The sequence below is a fragment of the Phodopus roborovskii genome, unplaced genomic scaffold (assembly GCF_943737965.1).
Source record: "Phodopus roborovskii unplaced genomic scaffold, PHOROB, whole genome shotgun sequence".
NCBI lineage: Eukaryota > Metazoa > Chordata > Mammalia > Rodentia > Cricetidae > Phodopus > Phodopus roborovskii.
The window spans coordinates 9,546,797-9,565,410 of NW_026126585.1; positions in this window are offsets into that span (position 1 = coordinate 9,546,797).

The following is an 18,614-nucleotide window of genomic DNA, read 5'->3' on the forward strand; positions in this document are numbered from 1 at the left end:
CATCTGAAGCTAAGACTAAAACAAGGATGGACGATATTATTTCATGTGTGATTTAGGGAGCATATAGAGCATCCTCAGAGACAAGAGGGGGAATGGGTAAGCATTCACAAAACCACCATAAAACAAACGCTTTCAAAATATCCCAACTTATAATCACTTTCATTCAACCATTACTGTGACACAGTCATAGTCAGCAAAATAAAACATCATAAACATGTTTTAGGGTACAGTGTTTCCTCTCAGTTGTCATTAGAGAGATAGAGACAACAGAAGGGACCTATATATTAACAGTGTGGCACTACCCAAATGTCCTGTTGTTCAGAACAATCAGAATTGAGTTCCTTATTAACTACTTCAAATTAATGAATTCACAGTTGAATTTGTTTTAATAATTTTATTTGTGTGTGTCTGTGTGTGCACGCACATGCATGTGGATATGTGTGCATGTGGATATGTGTGCATGTGGATATGTGTGCATGTGGATATGTATACATGTGGATATGTGTACATGTGGATATGCACAGTGTCTGACAAGACCAGAACAGATTTCCTGGAGTTAAAGTTACATGGAGTGGTAACCTGAACAAGGTGCTAGAACCAGGATTGGATCCTCTACAAGCACAACAAATGCTTTTAACCACCGAACATTCTCTCCAGGCCTACACAGGTGAATTTAATACCAACACTAGTGTGAGGTAAGCAATTATCACAGTGTTTTCAATGTCAAATAGTTAACATTATTGAGTCTGTTAAAAAGTTTTCCAGGTATAAGTATATGTATTTAATGGTAACGTTTTAAAATAAGTAACAAGCTTCGAATTGCTGCTTTTCTTTCTTTCTTTTTTTTTTTCTGTTCAGTGTGAGTAGATGACAACCATCTGTCTCAGAAAGTTTTTTGAGACAGTTCTAATTACATCTATTCTATGCCATTGGCCTTCCAAACCATCATATTGTCCCAGATATGTCAATATAATGGTGTCAAAACTATTCTTATTAGATACTTCACACTTGAAAGAGACATGAAAGTCCCTTTGTCAGATTGCATTTAATTCTTTTATTTGGAAAATATGATCTCTGAGTCAGCCTTATGAAAAAAATCTGTATCAGTGGATTTGCCTTTATTATTACTTTATTTTTTAAGTATGTGTGTATAAATGTGCATACGAGTCCAGGAGTCTATGGTCATTGGAACCCTTGTGTAGGTGCTGGGAACTCAGTCCCTCCTCAAGAATAACAAGCATTCTCAACCTCTGAGGGATCTCTCCATCCCTGGTGGATCTGACCTTACAAATATTTTTCACCTTTGTTCTGTCATTAGTATTGAACTTCAGAATTAAAAAGATTAGAACATATGGTAAATGATCATGTGTTATTGATCCAATAAAAATAATAGGAATTACTAGCTGCCCAATGGGGTTAATATCATTGTAACTCATTATGGATTGTAATTCATTATGAATGTAATGATTCATGTTAATGATAAAGGCTTTTTCTTACATATTATATATTCATGCATACACAACTTTTAGGTATTCATTCATATATCACTTGTTTCACTGATATTTGCAAGCATATTTCATATACTCTATAAGTATAACAATGAATATGTGATATAACGTATGCATAACACATATACACACTGTTAAAATTTCGACAGACAGACATCAGAGCTCCAAGTAGGGTTCGGGCTTCAGCAATGGGAACAAGCAGCCTGATGGGAGCTTGGAAGAGAAGAATCACAGGCTATGTGACTGAAATGGGGCTCTGCCCTTTTAGCTTTCTGGGAATAGAGAAGGGTCCATAGAACAAGCCTGTAGGCAGGCTCTCAGATTCTTTCAGGAGGTAGGGAAGAGAGTAAAGAGAAGGGCCTGTGACCACCAACACTCCCTTTGACGTAAATTTGCTTCCTAAGTGAAATATCCTGGGAATTCAAAGACAATGTCTCAGTAAGGTGTGCCTGTGGGTATCTGTTAGAAGAAACTGGATTCTAACATTACATTCTTACAGATAAATTATATGCATGTGTGCATGTTTATATAACACACATGCACATATCTATGTGTTTATGACTACAGTTAGTATTGTTAAGATTATGCTGGCTGCAGTGTTTAAATAAGAAAGTTGAGAAGAGCATCAGGAAGACTAGAATGGTGGTCTATTCCTATTCCTTGGTGCCCATTCTCTCCTGCTTTGAACAGGAAGGGATAGCCTCTTTACTCCTGTGCAGTGTGGTGAATCTGTGTGGGCAATTGAGAGCCTATGAACCCCTAAGTGTGGATTTTTCTACGTTCTCATCAGTCCAGAAAGCTCTGGGTGTGTCTCCATCAGGACTTGAAAACTCTCTCACCTGGGTCCTTCTCATCTGTGAGGAAAGGCTACCTCCTCACCTGTTCCATCTGACACCCACCCATCTGTACTGGGGTGCAGAATGAGCAAGACGTAAGTGTGTCACATTCATCGTCCTGAGTTGTCAGCCCGATTTTGTTCCTCAGATGAGCCTAAGTTCTCCTAAGAAAACATGGACACATCACTCAAAGTTGTGACAGAAGAAAACATGCAGGTCTATAGCAGCCTGTCAGTCACTGGGCTCAGCACACAGAAGATGCTAAGTAAACACTAGCTAGAAACTATCACTGGCTTTTTCAGTTGAGCAACTGGTATTGTCTAGAAAGGGGTAGACCACCTCCCACCTTTAGGTCTGTATCTCTTCCTCTGGTGGATGAGAGGCTTGTACCACAGCTTTATAACTCTGACAACCTGTGACCACGAGGGTAGACTAGGAAGCAGGGAGTCTTGGTAACTAGAAGATCTGGATCACATTCTCCTTTCCTCCCCTGTAGGTTATTTTCATCAAGCAGAAAGAACAAATACCTTTGATACCAGGTCCATAGGCAAATGATCCAAAAGACCAGAGGTCACTATATTCCCATGTGATTCCCTTGACAAAGGATAAAGGAGAAACAAGGAAATATTCTTGGGGATGCATACAGAAAGTCCCTAATTTCTCTCTAGAGATTTAGAGTTCTAGCAGGTAAAGGAGGGAGAAACGCAAACATTTGGTTAGAGAGACTGTTCAGTGGTTAGGAACACTCACTTGTCTATCCAAAGACTGAAGCTGAGATCCCAGCACCCTCATCTGATAGCTCACAAATGTCTGTACTCCAGCTCTAAGGGATCTGCCCCAAGATATGTTCCTGTAATCCATGAGCACATGTTTATACGTGTATGTGCACTCACATGCACATATACACACAATAATAATATAAAACATGTACCTTTCTAAAAAAGTGAAAATGTTAACTATTCTAGTTCGGAAAGTCACAAGCATCAACGGCCTTATGCTGAGGAATTCGCCGGTTTGCATTCTGTCTGTCTGTGAAGTGCTACCAAAATTGCAGATTTCTAGAGCCCTTGCTCCAGATTTGTGAATAAGGGGGGAACTTTGGGCTGTCTCCTCATGTTGGCATTTCTTGGTACAGGCGCTGTATTTCATCTGTTTACATGGGCTGTGGCCACAAAAGTGCCACTAATAAGCTCTGTGATCCTGGAGAAAGCATCCCCCATTCTCCGTAGTCGAGCATCGTCATGTGTGAAATGCTGATACTAATACTCACCCTGTCTACCTCCTGGGGATGCCATGATGATCAAATGAGCTGGATTAGAAGCAAAAGTGCTTTGAAGAGCATGCTCACCCCACAGACTCACAGGGGGATGCTTGATGTATTGTTGTCATTATGGCCGTTGTGGTCCTCCTGCTTCAGGATGATTTGTCTCTGAGGGTTTTCCTCGGGTACCACAGGGACTGAAAAGAAGGGGGCCTCTCCTCTCCACTTGATGCATAGTATAGCTCTGAAGGGAGTTTGCTGACTCAAAAATATAAACAACCTGTCTCCACAGAGTTGATTTTCCTTACACAGAAATGAACAACTGATCCCCCCCACTTCTTTCCAAACACACGTGAATTCCTGTCCTCCTGAGAGACTCAACTGCTTTATCGCGATAATCGCCTCACCATCCTAGGTGCCGTCTAGTCTCTGAATAAACTCACTAAGGTAAAGACCTATTCCTCAGACCTCCTAGGAATCTAGCCATGTACTTTTAAACAACTGACATCCCCAGGGACACCCGATGACATTTGTAAGGAGCCGGGAACTGGGAGACATGAGTGTAACCATCTGCACACCTGGGACACACCGTGAAGTTATCAGAAAGAAGGAAAGGGCTCCTAGAAAAGCTTCTTTGACTACTAGCCTAGTCAGCAAGGAACACGTGCCTTTCCGTAGAGAGACTTGTTCTTTGGGGTTATGAGACTTTTCTATCACATAGAGTCCTATCTAGTAATACTCATAAGACTGTTTGGCATTATTAACGTATGGGCTTACTGTGAGCTTGCTCAGAGCAAATAGAAGACAGAAGAAAAAGAAAGCAAAGAAGGCAAGAGGCAGGAAAGGTCAGGAGAAATGCCATATTATATTTATAGCCATCCAAGTAAATAATGATAAAAAACTACATAATGGAGACCCAGCGAGCTAGAAAATTGATTACAAATATGCCAATATTACATAAATGTAAATTTCAATGAGGGGATTTTTAAATCCACATGGCCAAATCACTTTTAAAGTAGATTAAAAATAAAAATTGATCTGGCCCTGTTTCAGTACTCTCATCAGAGGGGTGTGGATTGAATGTAAAATGGCCCCCAGTGAGTTCACATTTTAACACTGCATCTAGACTGTGGCACTGTTTCAGAAAACTGGGGAGACTTTAGGTTGAGCCTCGCTGGAGGACGCGAGTCGGTGAGGACAGGCCTCGAGTTCTATATCCTTTGGTTCTCTCTGCCTCTGGACACAATGTGATCAGCTGGCTTCTTGCTTCCTCTGCCATGTTTGGCCCACCATGGTGGACTTTTGCCTTTAAATTGTTTATCTCTGGGTATTTTGTTGCCACATCAGAAAAGAAAATAACACAGTAGGAAACCATTATAATGGTGAGACAGTTTGCAGACCATGAGGAACTAAAAGCAAGACAGAGCCGATAGGGAAAGAAGCTCCAGCACTTGTTGACAATACAAGTTCCTGCAACAAGGAAGTGAAGAATCTCCTAAGTGTAGAGAAGGGCCCCTGGCACCAGCCCTGGCAGAGAGAAGATTGCGAGCTTGTTTATAAGGGTGTCACCAGCAGGGGAAGTTGGGGAGCATGGTGTTTCAGGCATGTGTGTAAGGGCACAGTGGTGTGACCCTGTTTGCCGTTGTCCATGAACATAGGCAAACATGCATGGCTTTCGCTAAGGTGCTACAGGCCAGGAAGGCCACGTTGAAAAGCAGAGTTAAATAGTTTGGTGTTATGGGGCTGGCCTGTCTGAAAACTCCCGATGACACATTTTGATTGACTTTAATGAGAGCAAGAAGATGCATGAGCTCTAAAAGGAGAATGTAACATTGTCAGATTTATTTCAGAAAAACGCAGAAAAGCAGAAAGATTTGTGTGGTGTTCTGCGAAGAAAACGCAGGAGGGAAGAACCGTTCTGACTTGGTGAATCCCTGGAAAATGGGGGTGAGGAATGTTTGCTTAATGGTAACTCTCTCTCTCTGGCTGGGATTTTCTACCCAGACTGGAAGATGAAGGAGTAACTGTTTGGGGGTGCAGTAGGACTGATTCATTTTTAGAAAGCGTTTGAATTTCTCTTAATTCAAGTTCTAGTGCAAGACCAGAGGAAAACCACTGAGATACAAGGGACCTTAAGAGAAAGTGTGCTTTCTTTCTCTAATTTGGCTAGTTTCCCTCTGTGACTAGTTTCGGTGCTGCATACACATCTGACTATTCTACACTTAGTTAGAAGTGGTGCCAAAAATAATTATCTTAAAATGTATGGAACAGAGTAAATTAATATTTGTTGAATGGGAAAAAGCTTAAGTTTGTAATTATATCATCTACACTACAAGTTAAGACAGGAGATGAGACCTGGGGAGATGCTTAGTAAGAACCCTTTCTGTGAAAGCTTGTGGATCTGAGATCAAATCCCAAGCACCCATGTGAAAAAGCCCAAGGAGGCTGAGCAAGTGCCTATTGTTATGATAAAGCGCCTGGGAAACCTTGGTGGATTCCATGGCAGGAGAGGCAGAGCATAAACATGCCAAGCAGACAGAGCTTAGTGAGATTTTAATTAGAAAGGGAAGCAGGGAAGCAAAGGGGTAAAGAGACACAGAGACAGAGACAAAAGAGAAGCGGGAGACAGGAAAAGTCTTGTCTCCTCCAGGGAAACAGCAGAAAGTGGGAGAGAGTTTAAAAGGAGAGGGTCTTTCTTTTAACGGGGCCCTTTGCACCTCAGTGCAGAATATACGACCCTGGGCTGACCAGTGTACTGCCTGAGTGCATTCTGCCAGGTAACGGGGGTAGACCAGCATGATGCCTGAGTCCTTATAACTATAACCACAGTCAGAGGAGGAGGATCATTTAGGGTTGCTGTTCACATACCTTCACAGTCAGAGAGAGATCATGTCTCAAGGAAATAAGTTTAAGAGCGACAGAGCTGGACATCCAATGTCCTTCTCTGGTCTCCATACACATGCCATAGATTCTTACAACCAACACACAGCTCTCTCTCTTTCTCTCTCTCCCTCTGTCTCTCTGTGTGTGTGCTCGCGCACGCGTGAGCGCCTGAGTGTAATCTGCCTGTCTTAAACACACACTTAAAACAGAGATAGCAGAAGGAAGGCATGTGCTTAATGTTGTCCTCATGAAACCCAGTAAATACATATTCTTTTTCTTTCTTTTTCTAATGTGTAGCTCAGGATGGCCTCAAACTCACGATCCTCCCACTTCCTCCTCCTTCAATAGGTCCTACCACCGTGTGCCACCACAACCAAGAGGGAATGGCTACGGGATTCTGGGAGCTGGCAGGCAGATGGAGCAGAACAGCTTCCTTAGTAGAAATAAGAACGCCCAGTTCTGACCAGTTTCAAGGACAAATGGGAATCAACACAATTATACCACAGAACAGACAGAAGTCTCCAAAAGTGGGTGCCAGAGCTCAGATCAAGAGAATGCCCCAGATGTTTGTGTATTAATCATTCAGAAGTGATAGAATCTTTAAGAGTTGGGGCCTGGTGAGGGTCCTTAGGTCACTGGGTGTGTGTCCTTGTAGGGACTGTGGGACATCAGTATATTCCTCTGTCAGGCCTAGTAGACATTGTTTTGCTCTATTCTTCCCACCACTATATACTATCTCCTCTACATACTATATACTTCCCACCACTATATACTAGCTACTTAGGAACTGAACAAGGCCAATCAACTGTAACCGACACCTCTTAAAATGGGGACCGATTAGGCCTTTTTGCTTTGCAAACTGATTTATGTCAGCCATTTGTTATAGTACAAGAACACTCAAAATAAGGGCTGGAGAGATGACTCAGCAGTTAAAAGTGCATACTTCTCCTATGGAGGACCTGAGTTTGCTTCTGAGCACTCACAAGTGACTCATAGAGTCTTAATTCTACATCTTGGGTGTCCAACACACTCTGCCAGCCTCTACAGACACCTCTTACCATGTGCACACATTTACAGACAGGCACATAACTAAAAATAAAATGCTCACTTTTTAAGAAGTGAAGGGTTGACTAGAACAGTGAATATGTCAGAACGTTTGAGGATTGAAAGGGAAATAGGACAAAGAAAGAAATGAAGGGTTTAGATTGGAAGACCCTCAGAATGAGGAGTCTTCCAGGTTCGGTCGATACCCCAAGAACTCAATGTCCAGTCCAGTTGCTGCAAACCACAAGAGGCTTTAATGAACAGGAAACGTTTGCGCAAACGGGCTCCTCCAGCACACAGGCTAGAGAGAAGCCCCCTCCCTTGGGCCCAGGTGTTTCTAAAGGCAAACCCACAAGCTTAGGGAGGGGGTGGGACCCTCTGTCCATTGAGTATGTGACCCTTGGAGGCCAGATGGTCTGCTATTAGGGTCAGCAGATCTTAGGGCTTCAGGGTGTACTAATTAATCTTGTCTGGGCAAACCAGAGTTACAGCTATCTCTTGACCCTATTTACCACCTGTTGACTCACAGGAAAGGAAGGGCAGTGTGAATTCTTCTTATCTCAGGGCCTTGTGAGAGGAAGCTAGCAAATTCCAAGGAACAGATATTGGTTTCCAGGTTAGTCCATCATTAACATTACTTTTTAGGTCTTTCAAGATGATGTGTTTGGGGTTCATGAATGCCAAGGCTGCCATTGTCCTAAGACTGTGACATTGAAAACCTATGTCTCAGTGTAGTGTTCTTGAGGTTTAGTCCTTAAAAACAGAAAAAAGTAAGAGACAGTTTCCAGGGACAGCAGGTAAAGTTGAAGGTGTGAATAGCATGCAGAAAAGAAAAGAAAGAAATGCCTATGCTCACAGTTTACCAATGGTAATAATAACCAAAAGAGAGCCCAGCAGTCAACCTAGCACTTCAGGGAAAGAGTGGGAAAATGTTCCCCAAGCCATCTGATTTGTGTAGGGACACACTGAAGGCACCGGGGCCTGCCCCTCTCAGAAACCACAAAGCTGAACAGCTTAACCAACAGGAATGCTAGTACCTTTTATTGGGCCTCGAATTCCTTATGTAACTGCAGATGGCCTTGAAGTTCTCATGCCTTTACCTCTTGAGTGATGGGATTATAGGTGTGTATCAACATGGCCAGGCGTATGTATTGCTGGGGTCAATCTCAGGGTTTCACAAGTACCTTGTCAACTGAGCTACACCCAAATCCTTTTGAATCCCATTCTGTTCTTCTCCATTTTCCATGTGTGTATATGGTATATGCATAGGCATGCAGGCATGTTTTTGCATAGGTGTGGGTGTCTGTGTATGTGGATACATGAGCACATGGGTGTACATGTGTGTTAGGAATCATCTTCAATTATTCTTTCACCTTATTCATTCAGCCAGGATCTCCCAGGCAAACCCAGAGCTCCCTCTTAGGGCTAATCCTGTTATCCAGCTTGTTCTGAGACTGGGTTTACAGAGGGGCTGGCATTAGGAGGCTGTGTGCTCTAGCTCTCACATTTGTATGGCAATCATGTTAACTGCTGGGCCGTCTCCCCTGAATGGTCAATTTTGGTCAGAACCCTCCAAGATAGAGAACTCCCTTCAAGATGGAATGAAGAGACCCAAATTAATAGAATAAATGAGAAATTTGAAGAAAATAGAGGCCATGCCAAAGAGAGAGAGAGAGAGAGAGAGAGAGAGAGAGAGAAGGGGAAAGCAGAGGACACTTTTGCCAATACTCTCAGGGGAAGGACACAATGAAGGTGGCCAGCAGAAATGTGATACATGAGAAAATTGTTAACTCGGTTATCACAGGCTCCTGCAAATTCAAATCACGAAGAGAAAAAGCAAATGCAAGAAATATTTGAAAAATTGTGAGATAAAAGTGAGGCAATATGCCTTGAAATAGAGCAAGGTAGAAAGCAGAAGTGGTGGTTGGGAAAACAGTAACATAAAATGGAAGTAGAAAGAAAAGAAAATTTAAAAGTAGAGCACTGTGTCCTCCAGGTACAGAGCGAAGGGAGCAGTGTAGTAAGAGATCACAAAAGGCATAAGAGGGAAATTGACCAACATAATAATCCAGGGGAACTTTCTAGAAATGGGTGGCACGGGGTTTTAAATTCAAGGACTCTGAATGCCTAGCACTATGAGTCACAAAAGTATATAAGATTCCAAAGTGGTGAGGAGAGGTTGAATGTGGCTTTGGGCTTGCCAGTAACAACCATGGGAGCAAATAACATTGGGAAAATACTGTTAAAATTCTGAGGGAGAACTGTTACTACATAAAAGTCTATTTCTGTACCAACTGGCAATTAATGGCATGTTAAAATGAAAATATTTTCAGGCTTTTCAAGATTCAAAAGCTCCCTTGCCTCTTATCCTTTCCAAGGAAGTGATTAGACTCTATACTTACAGAGTTTAATATCAATTCACACTCGATAGGGTCCAAAAATCACCGGGGCAAAAGCTTCTGAACCTGTCCGTGAGGGGTTTTTAAGATTAGATTCAGTGATGACAAAAGATGGCTCCTGAATGTGGGTGACACCATTCCATGGGCTAGGGTTCTAGTCTCCATAAAAAGGAGAAAGTGAGCTGAGCACCAGCCGTCATCTCTCTGCTCCCTGACTACAGATACTGTGTGACCCACCACTATAGACCTCACCCTCAAACCATGAGTCAAAACAGCCTTCCCTTAAGTTGCTTTAGTCATGTACTTTGTCACAGAAGTGAGAAAAGTAACTAATATAGCTTCCACAATACAAATGGAACAAAAATTTACTAAAGGGTACCTTAAATGAATAAAGAACAGGAACACAGGAAGTATGTCATTCAATATGGGAGAAAAGCCATGCTGATCTGTGAGAGTTTATGCAGGGTTATTTCTGCAGAGGAACTGTGCACCAGGTTTAGAAGGTAAGCAGCAGGATGGGCTCAGGACAATTCAGGAGTCAGATGAAGCGAGAGCCCATGGCTACCATCTATATTTCATACTACAATGAAGCACCAATAAAACCTGTAGTGAGAATCTGGTCTTCCTTTGCCTTGAGCTCTTATTAGTCTCCTTGTCCTGCTCCTGAGTCATCTGCAGATACCCATCCTCTCATCCTACACTCTATACACAACCAGCCTTGATGCTTTCCTGAGAGCTGTTATAAGATGTGCCCCATTCAAGAGGTGAGCATGCCCCAAATCATGCTTCTACTCTGTGTCCAGTAACTTATCCACACCTTTATGCTGCCACGTACCCCAAGTACTCTTCAGGAAACCCCTTCATGTAAACATAGAGGAAAGGGGGGGGCACAGGTTACTTCCTCTGGCTCCTCTTCTCCTGGGTGCCTTTACTCAGGAGTGACAGTATCATCCCTTCTTTACACAGTTAGTAAACTTACAGCTAAACCATGTATTATTTAAAAGCATATACTGTAATGATAAGCCCAGAAACAAAACAAAGCAATCACTTATAGTAGTCTCAAGACAGTGAGGGCCTCCAGAGGAATACACTGAGAGAAAACACTCTCAAAAATAGGCACAGAAGGCCTCTGAAGACAGACAATGTTCGTGTATTTCATTGGGTGTGTATCTTTTATTTTATCTCTTTTGAGACATGTGGCCCAGATGGACTCCAAGATCACTATGTAGCCAATGGTGACTTTGAACTTCTTGATCCTCCTGTCTCCCTTTCCCAAGGTCTGAGAAACAAGGTCTCATAGAGTATTAATCCACGCTTCAGGAACATAAGACACCACTGCTATATAACTGTAAGGATTCTCCAGAGAGACAGAGTCAATAGACAGATATATATGGGAAGATGTATTGTGGATTGGACTTGTGTAGTTATAGAGCTAAGCATTCACACAGTTGGGTATTTGCTACTGGTGAACCAGGGGACACAGTGGTATAATTCAGTTCTGGTTCAAAGACTTGATAATTGAGAAACTAATGGTACTTGCTTTGGTGAGTGTATGGAAGCAGGTCAGCCAGGTAAACCAATGTCTAGGAGCAGAGAAAGATGGATATCTCAGACCAACCAATTCTTTCCTCCTTTGCCATTTTGCCCTTCGTGGGCCTTTAGAGAGAGATGAATTGATAATGACAAGTTTACTTGGTTGGCCAGTCAAACTGCTCATGTCTTCTAGAAATACCCTCACAGCCAGCAGTAGTGTCTGCTAGCTTTTTGAGCCCTGCTTGGTTCAGTAAAGTTGCAGTATAAAATTAATCATTACAGTAATATAATTGGTAAATGCAAACACAAACACCATAGACTGTACCACTTTGAGCTTATTTTTAATTTTTCATTATATGTATGTATAAATGTGTGTGTACATATATTTGTGTGTGGACACCTGAAGATGTGTGTTGTATGCACTTTCATGGTCTTACTGGCTACCAGTGGCCTGCTCAACATATACACATATGTGGTGAACTACAAGTATTTTGTAGTGTTTATTACATGAAAACAGTTCAGATGCTTTTCCCAGTGTTCTGACTCTAATAGCTGCATCTAGTACTATTGCACTAATGGTCAATGGAATTACAGAGAAGGGCCAACATTCTCAATTACCACTTCAAGGAAATAACATGTTGGAGTCTTACTAAATGCAAAACAGATCTTGCTAGTTATACACCCCCAAAATTGAAATCACATCAATTCCCAATGGAAAAAAAAAATGTTATATAGTTGAAACCAGAGAAATAAATTAGCTTTTTTTCTGTCGAGGGAAGGAGATGGATTCAGACTATTTAGACTGTGTGGTGCCCTTATGTGTTGAAGCATTGTTAGTTGTATAACCCACAAGTGTACAGTTTTTATATTATCAGCTACATAATAAATTTAACTTCAGCAAAAAGTATTTTTGACATCAAAAATAAAATGCTTTAACAAAAATGTCTTGTTGCTTTGATTCTCCCCAAACAACGTAGATAATGGAGTTATTGTAGGGCATCTTTTCCTGTGTGTGGCAGGCAGAAATTCTCCAGGTGCTTTTGCTGCCCTCATTATACTAAAGTGATGAGCTCAGGTCAGAGGACCATTTGGAAGAAGCCCTGTGAGGAATCTGTGCAGGTGAGTTATTGGCTGCTGAGTTGGGGTTTTATTGTGGATACTCCCAAAGAATAGAATCTGAGAACTTCTATTGACCTCAAACCGATAAATGTTTGTGAATGAGCCCCTTTCCTTGGACCTCAGACTCTGTATCCCCAATTCAATTCAGTTTACTACGTAGCAGATCATTAGACAACAATTATTTAAGGTTGGGAGTTTATTCTTGCTGCTTCATACAAGTGTTTGGTTTTATATTTTGTTTATGATTCTACGTTGCTTTTGTGAAACATTTTTAAATGAACTGCTTTATTCTACATTTTGTGTGTATGTGGGGGGAGACTGGGTACAGGACTGTGGGCTCTCATGGAGATCAGAAGGAGACACTGTTCACCCTGGAGCTGGAGTTAGAGGCAGTTGTAAATTGCTCAATGTGATGTCAGGGAACCTTGAGTCCTCTAGAAGCTCACTCAGCCCTCTCATGTTCTGAGTCACCCTTCCAGTCCTCAGTGACATAGTCTTCACTGTCATTCTCATGCATATTTATGACAGAGCAGACACCTTCTATAACTACAAAAATGAAAGCGAAATATGGAACATCCCAGAGCAGGGAGTGTATCACAGTCAGGGATGTGCTTGCCTAGCACGGGTGAAATCTTGTATTTAACCCCAACATTACATAATTACTAAACCTAACCCTAATTGTATCTCAGACCCCAGGAGATGGAGGCCAGATGATCAGAAACTCAAGTCATCCTCTGCTACACAGCAAATTGTAGGCCAGCTTGGGATACAAGACCATTAATAAAAGATTTTCGAAGATGATGTGGAACACTCACTCAAGTCCACACTTAAGGGATGAGAAAATAATATACACAAAGAGCGTATTAATTTGAAAGCCAGGCTTGCAGGGTGTGACTGTGGAAATGGGTGAAGGAGGGTTTGTGATGAGAAAGGTGGCTGGCATGGGAATCAGTGTCACACACTCTTCTTGGAGAGGACCCTGACCCTGCCCACACACACACCAAAACAGATCTTAAAAAAGGAAACAGAAAAAGGGAATGTAAGTCAGAAGAAGCCCCGAAGAGAGAAAACATTCAAGATGTTAAAGCTAGTGGTCCATTGCAAAACTGCATTACATGTGGACAGCATGGTTGGAGCTTAGAAAGTGTGACAAGAGAGAGGAATGGAGAATCAAAAAAGGACTAGATCACACAAGCCTTGGCGACACTACAGATGTATCTATCTTAAACCTTGGAAGACGTCCATCAGGGAAGTGGCAGTCAAATCTGTACTTAAAATATCATACTGGGGCTGGAGACTTGGCTCAGCAGTTAAGAGTGATTGCTGCTTATCCTTAACAGCCAGATCCTGGAAACAACCTGAATACCTCTCCACTGAAGAATGGATAAGGAAAATTTGGGACATTTATACCATGGAGTACTACTCGGCAGTAAAAAGCAATGAACTAGTAAAAGCCATCCTGAGTTGAGACCCAGAAAGGCAAATATAACATACACTCACATAAAGCAAAAAGATACCCAGTCTACAGGCCACAACCCCAGGGAACCTACATAACAAGGAGGACCCTAAGAGAGACATACATAGACCTGCCTAGGAAGCAGGAAAAAAAAAAAAAGACAAGATCTCCTGAGTAAACTGAGTGTGGGGAGGGCAGAAGCGGAGAGGGGAGGAGGGAAAGGAAATGGGAAGAATGTATAGCTCCATTAAAAAGGGATTCAATAAAAGGAAAGAAATGTGGGGGCAGGGGAAGGAGAGCTCGCAGCTTTTCCTGAGGACCCAGGTCCAGTTCCCAGCACCCATGTCAGCTGATTTACTGTGTCATTGGAGCACTAAGCGGGCTTATCCCTGACCTTCAAGTAGCTGGAATCCACAGGAATAGTCCTCGCCCCATGAAATGTGCAGCGATAAATTGTTTGTGATTTATTAAAGCCGCTGCAGATCAAAAATAGCAAAGCAGGCATACTGGTTACCCATAGAAGCCAGGTGCACATCTTAAATCTCAGGACCCAGGATTAAGAGGTACATGGATCTGTGAGTCCAAGACCAACCAAAGCTACTGGGAGTTAGTCAGAGATCATGCCTTTGATTCCATGACTTGAGAGGTATAAAAGAGCCTTTCAGTCTGAGAAGTAGTCTCTAGCCACACTGAGGAGAGCTTACCAGTCTGACTGAATCTGAGGAGCAGTGAAGGTGGGAGCAGTCTGAGGGTCGCCCGTCTGGCCTGAGCTGAGGTAGAGGTAAGAGGTAGTGGCTTGGCTGCTTTGCTTCTCTGATCTTCATCTTGAAGCTTGAACTCCAATAGAAGTCTCTGGGGGGTTTTATTTATCATGCCACACAAATGATTGAGGGCTGGTTTTCTTAAAGTACTGTGCTTGAGGTTGGTGTCATAATATTTTCAAGTAAACTCTTGGGCATTAACACAGATCATCTTCCATTGCTTTTCACATGGATAGCCTGTACTTCTCATAGTCACACTCAGACAAATCCATTAACAGGTGGCACCTCTGGAACCTACCTCCACTGTGGTACCCTGTGCTTGTCGTGTGGTTGTGGGGTCATCAATATTGTAGTGTGGCCCCTGGAAGGATGTTTTGGGTGCTACACAATGAAATTCTTAATATAATCTTATTTTGCTTTGACACCCATGTAGTCAATTCTTTTTTTCTTAGTGGATATTAGTTTACAACAATTGGCCTCTGCCATAGTTAATGTCAATTGTCAAGTGACTGAATTTGGAAGCAACTAAGAAATACACCTACGAGTGGATCTGTGACAGCATTTCTAGGAAGGATTAACTGAAGTGAGAAGTCCGCCCCTTGAAGTGGGTAGCACCTTCTAACAGTGGCCCAGTTGTAAAGAGGTTCAAGGGGAAAATAGTATTGCCTGTTTGTCTGCCTTCAGTTTTGGCTGGCACGTACATCTACCTAACGCTACCTACCACTGTTGCTGTTGCTGCTTCTGCCAACCTGAGACTCCAGTTTCCTCAGCCTGCTAATGTTGAGTGGCCACCAGAGGTTCTTTCAGAATCTTTTCAGTACCATATTGGGAATGCTGAGGCACCCAGTGCCTTGGAGTGAAGTCAGCCAGTCTCAGATGGCTTCGTTATAACTGCGCGAAGGGTCTAGAACAGCACCCTAATGGGTTGCATATATTTCACTTTTAGACGGTGCTCTGTGGAGTCAGATTACAGATTGTTTGGTGGTTTCTGGTTCTCTGCTTAGCTTAAGAAATCCCAGTGGAGTGTGTTAATGGAGGAACCAGACCCTCTAGACCACAGGGAAGAAGCTGGAAGGTGTCCCGAGTCAGTGAGGTGCTTGCAGAGCAAGAGTGAGGACTTGCAACGATGTGCTGGCCATTCTTATGTCAACTTGGCATACACACTAGAGTTATCTGAACAGAGATCTGGCTGTAAAGCATTGTAACTAGTGATTGGTGGAGGAGGACCCCTTCTATGGTGAGTGGTGCCATCCCTGGGCATGTGGTCCTGGGTTCAATAAGGAAGCAGACTGAGCAAGCCATGGAGAGAAAACCAGTAAGCAGCATCCCTACCTGGCTTCTGTACTACTTCCTGCCTCCAGGTTCCTTCCCTGTTTGAATTCCTGTCCTGACTTCCTTTGATGGGGAACAGTGACATAGAAGTGTGAGTAAAATAAACCTGCTTCTGCTTCTCCCAGACTTGCTTTAATATTTTACTTTTCTATTTGGTCATGCTGTTTCCTTGTAGGAATAAAAACCCTAACTAAGGCATACCTAACTCTGGTATGGTGATATATCCTTATAGCCTCTGTCCTGGAGAGACAGAGAGAAGAGGGTATCTTGGCTCATTGGACTGCCAGCCTAGCCGAATTGGTAATGAGAGACCATGTCTCAAGAAAATTAAACAAAAAATAGCTTCATCAGAGAAGTTTCCTTGTGCATCAGGAAGCCATTAATAGAGAGTCACAGCTGAATAAAGTACAGACCATGTCATGGCTATGGCTGTTCTGTACCATACCCTGCAGTGTAGAAGAGGAGAGCATACAGATGAAAAAGAAGTCAGAGAATATTGCTACAAGACAATGTCTTTTATGCATGACATCACCATTGCCATTGTGAATCATACATGCTGTGGGTGCCAGCACAAGACTTCACAAGATCAAGTCCATCAACACTTCAGCACAGAAAAGGAAGAAGCTCATGAGGGCTCACTCATGGCTGAGGAACTCTTGGCAGCTGAAGGCTGGCTGCCATGGGAGGGAGATTTTATATAATTGTTTCATGTTATGTTTGTGTTTTTCCGACATGTGTCTCTGTCCATCACGTGCATGCCTGGTGCTTACAGAGTCTGTGAAAGGGCATGGATCCCTCCGAACTGAAGTTACAGACAGCTTAGAGCTACCTCATGGGTGATGGGAACCTGGGTCCTCTGGAAGAGCAGCAAGTGCTCTTGACTACTGAGCCATCCCCACCACCCCCGTTTTTGTTTGTTTGGTTGGTTGGTTGACTTTTTTGGTTGGTTCATTAGTTTGAGGTTATTTTGTTTTGCTTGTTTGTTTCCAGTCTTTTGGCCCACGGTAGGAGTCCATACTCCAATGGATAGCTCTACACATGTGAACAAATGAGAAGCACTAATTAAGCTCAGTGGATTCTTTTTAAAGAGGATACATGAAGTTGAGAGGTGAGTATGGGAAAGTTCTGAGAGGAGGCAGAGGGGGAAACCTTAGGGTATACGCAATCTAAATACACTGCATCATGCTTGAAATTACCAAGGAATGAATAAACAGTTTCTTTCTCAAGGCAAGTTGGAAGTTGGAAATTGATTGAGGAAGACATAGTCACTTCTGTCTTCCACACAAAAGTGCACAAGCATGCAAGTGTACCCATGAGAGCATCTGTGCAGGGTGCATGCATGCCCGTGCGCGCGCGCGCGCGCGCGCACACACACACACACACACACACACACACACACACACAAGCACTAAGGATATTTGCCTTTTGGGCTTTTCTTCATTCCTCCAATTCTCAATGGAAACAGGAAGAAAAACAAACAGGGAGGTACATCCTGAGGGACGCTGAAATCTTTCCATTGGTAACTTCCTCTGGCAATATAAACGATATTGAGAAATGTAATTTAAAGCACAGTAGGGAACACCCTGAAACTGATTCTCTCTCGGCTGATCTTGAACACTCATCAACACATCTAAGCCTCAGCTTTCCTTGTCTGCTCAATGTAGATACTGCTGTCCCCCAACTGCTGCTGTGATTTCATGCTTATAAGTGTGCAAAATTGTGTGGCATGGCACTTTCCATGTAGCTTACAGCTATCTCTAGACTACATTTAGTGTATATTTTCCCTCTGTGAAAGAAACTCAACCACTTCCTTGGCTGGTGCACTAGCTAGGGACCCAGAAACAATGACAAAGTAATGTTCACAATTCTATTAGGATCATGGTTTGCCAACCAGGGTCCCTCTCCAATGGTGAAATATGGCTTTTTTCAGTGTCAAACAGTTTTAAGCTAAATGTATGAAGACTCATAACTGTATTGATTCCCTCCCATGGTGATCATGTTTCTCGTGCTTCTAGGCACCTGTACAAGCCTAAACCAATGGAAATGTCTGAACAAAAGGTTAACGTTTAGAAGTCAAAGAGAATATAGACCAGGAAATATTCATACATGCCTCGCAATAAAGATAGGATGATTGGTAAAGACCAGTCGAAAGGCAATGAATTTGCCATTTCTTTCCTATTTGACCACTTGCCAAATAAAGACAGCCCTGTGGAAATGAGCATAAATACATAGATCTAGAATGGAACAGGGAAAAGTTTGATCAATTTCCCTTATCTTAAAGGTGATAAATGGGTCCTGGAAGGTTGGCTCATGCAAGCATTAGGACCCATGTTAGATTTCCAGAATGGACAAAGACATTGACTTACTACCTTACTACCACCATCTGTAATCCCAGTGTTAATGAACAGAGACATGTTAATCCCAGGGGCTTACTGACGAGCCAATATAACCAAAATACAGATGTCTATATTTATTGAAAGAT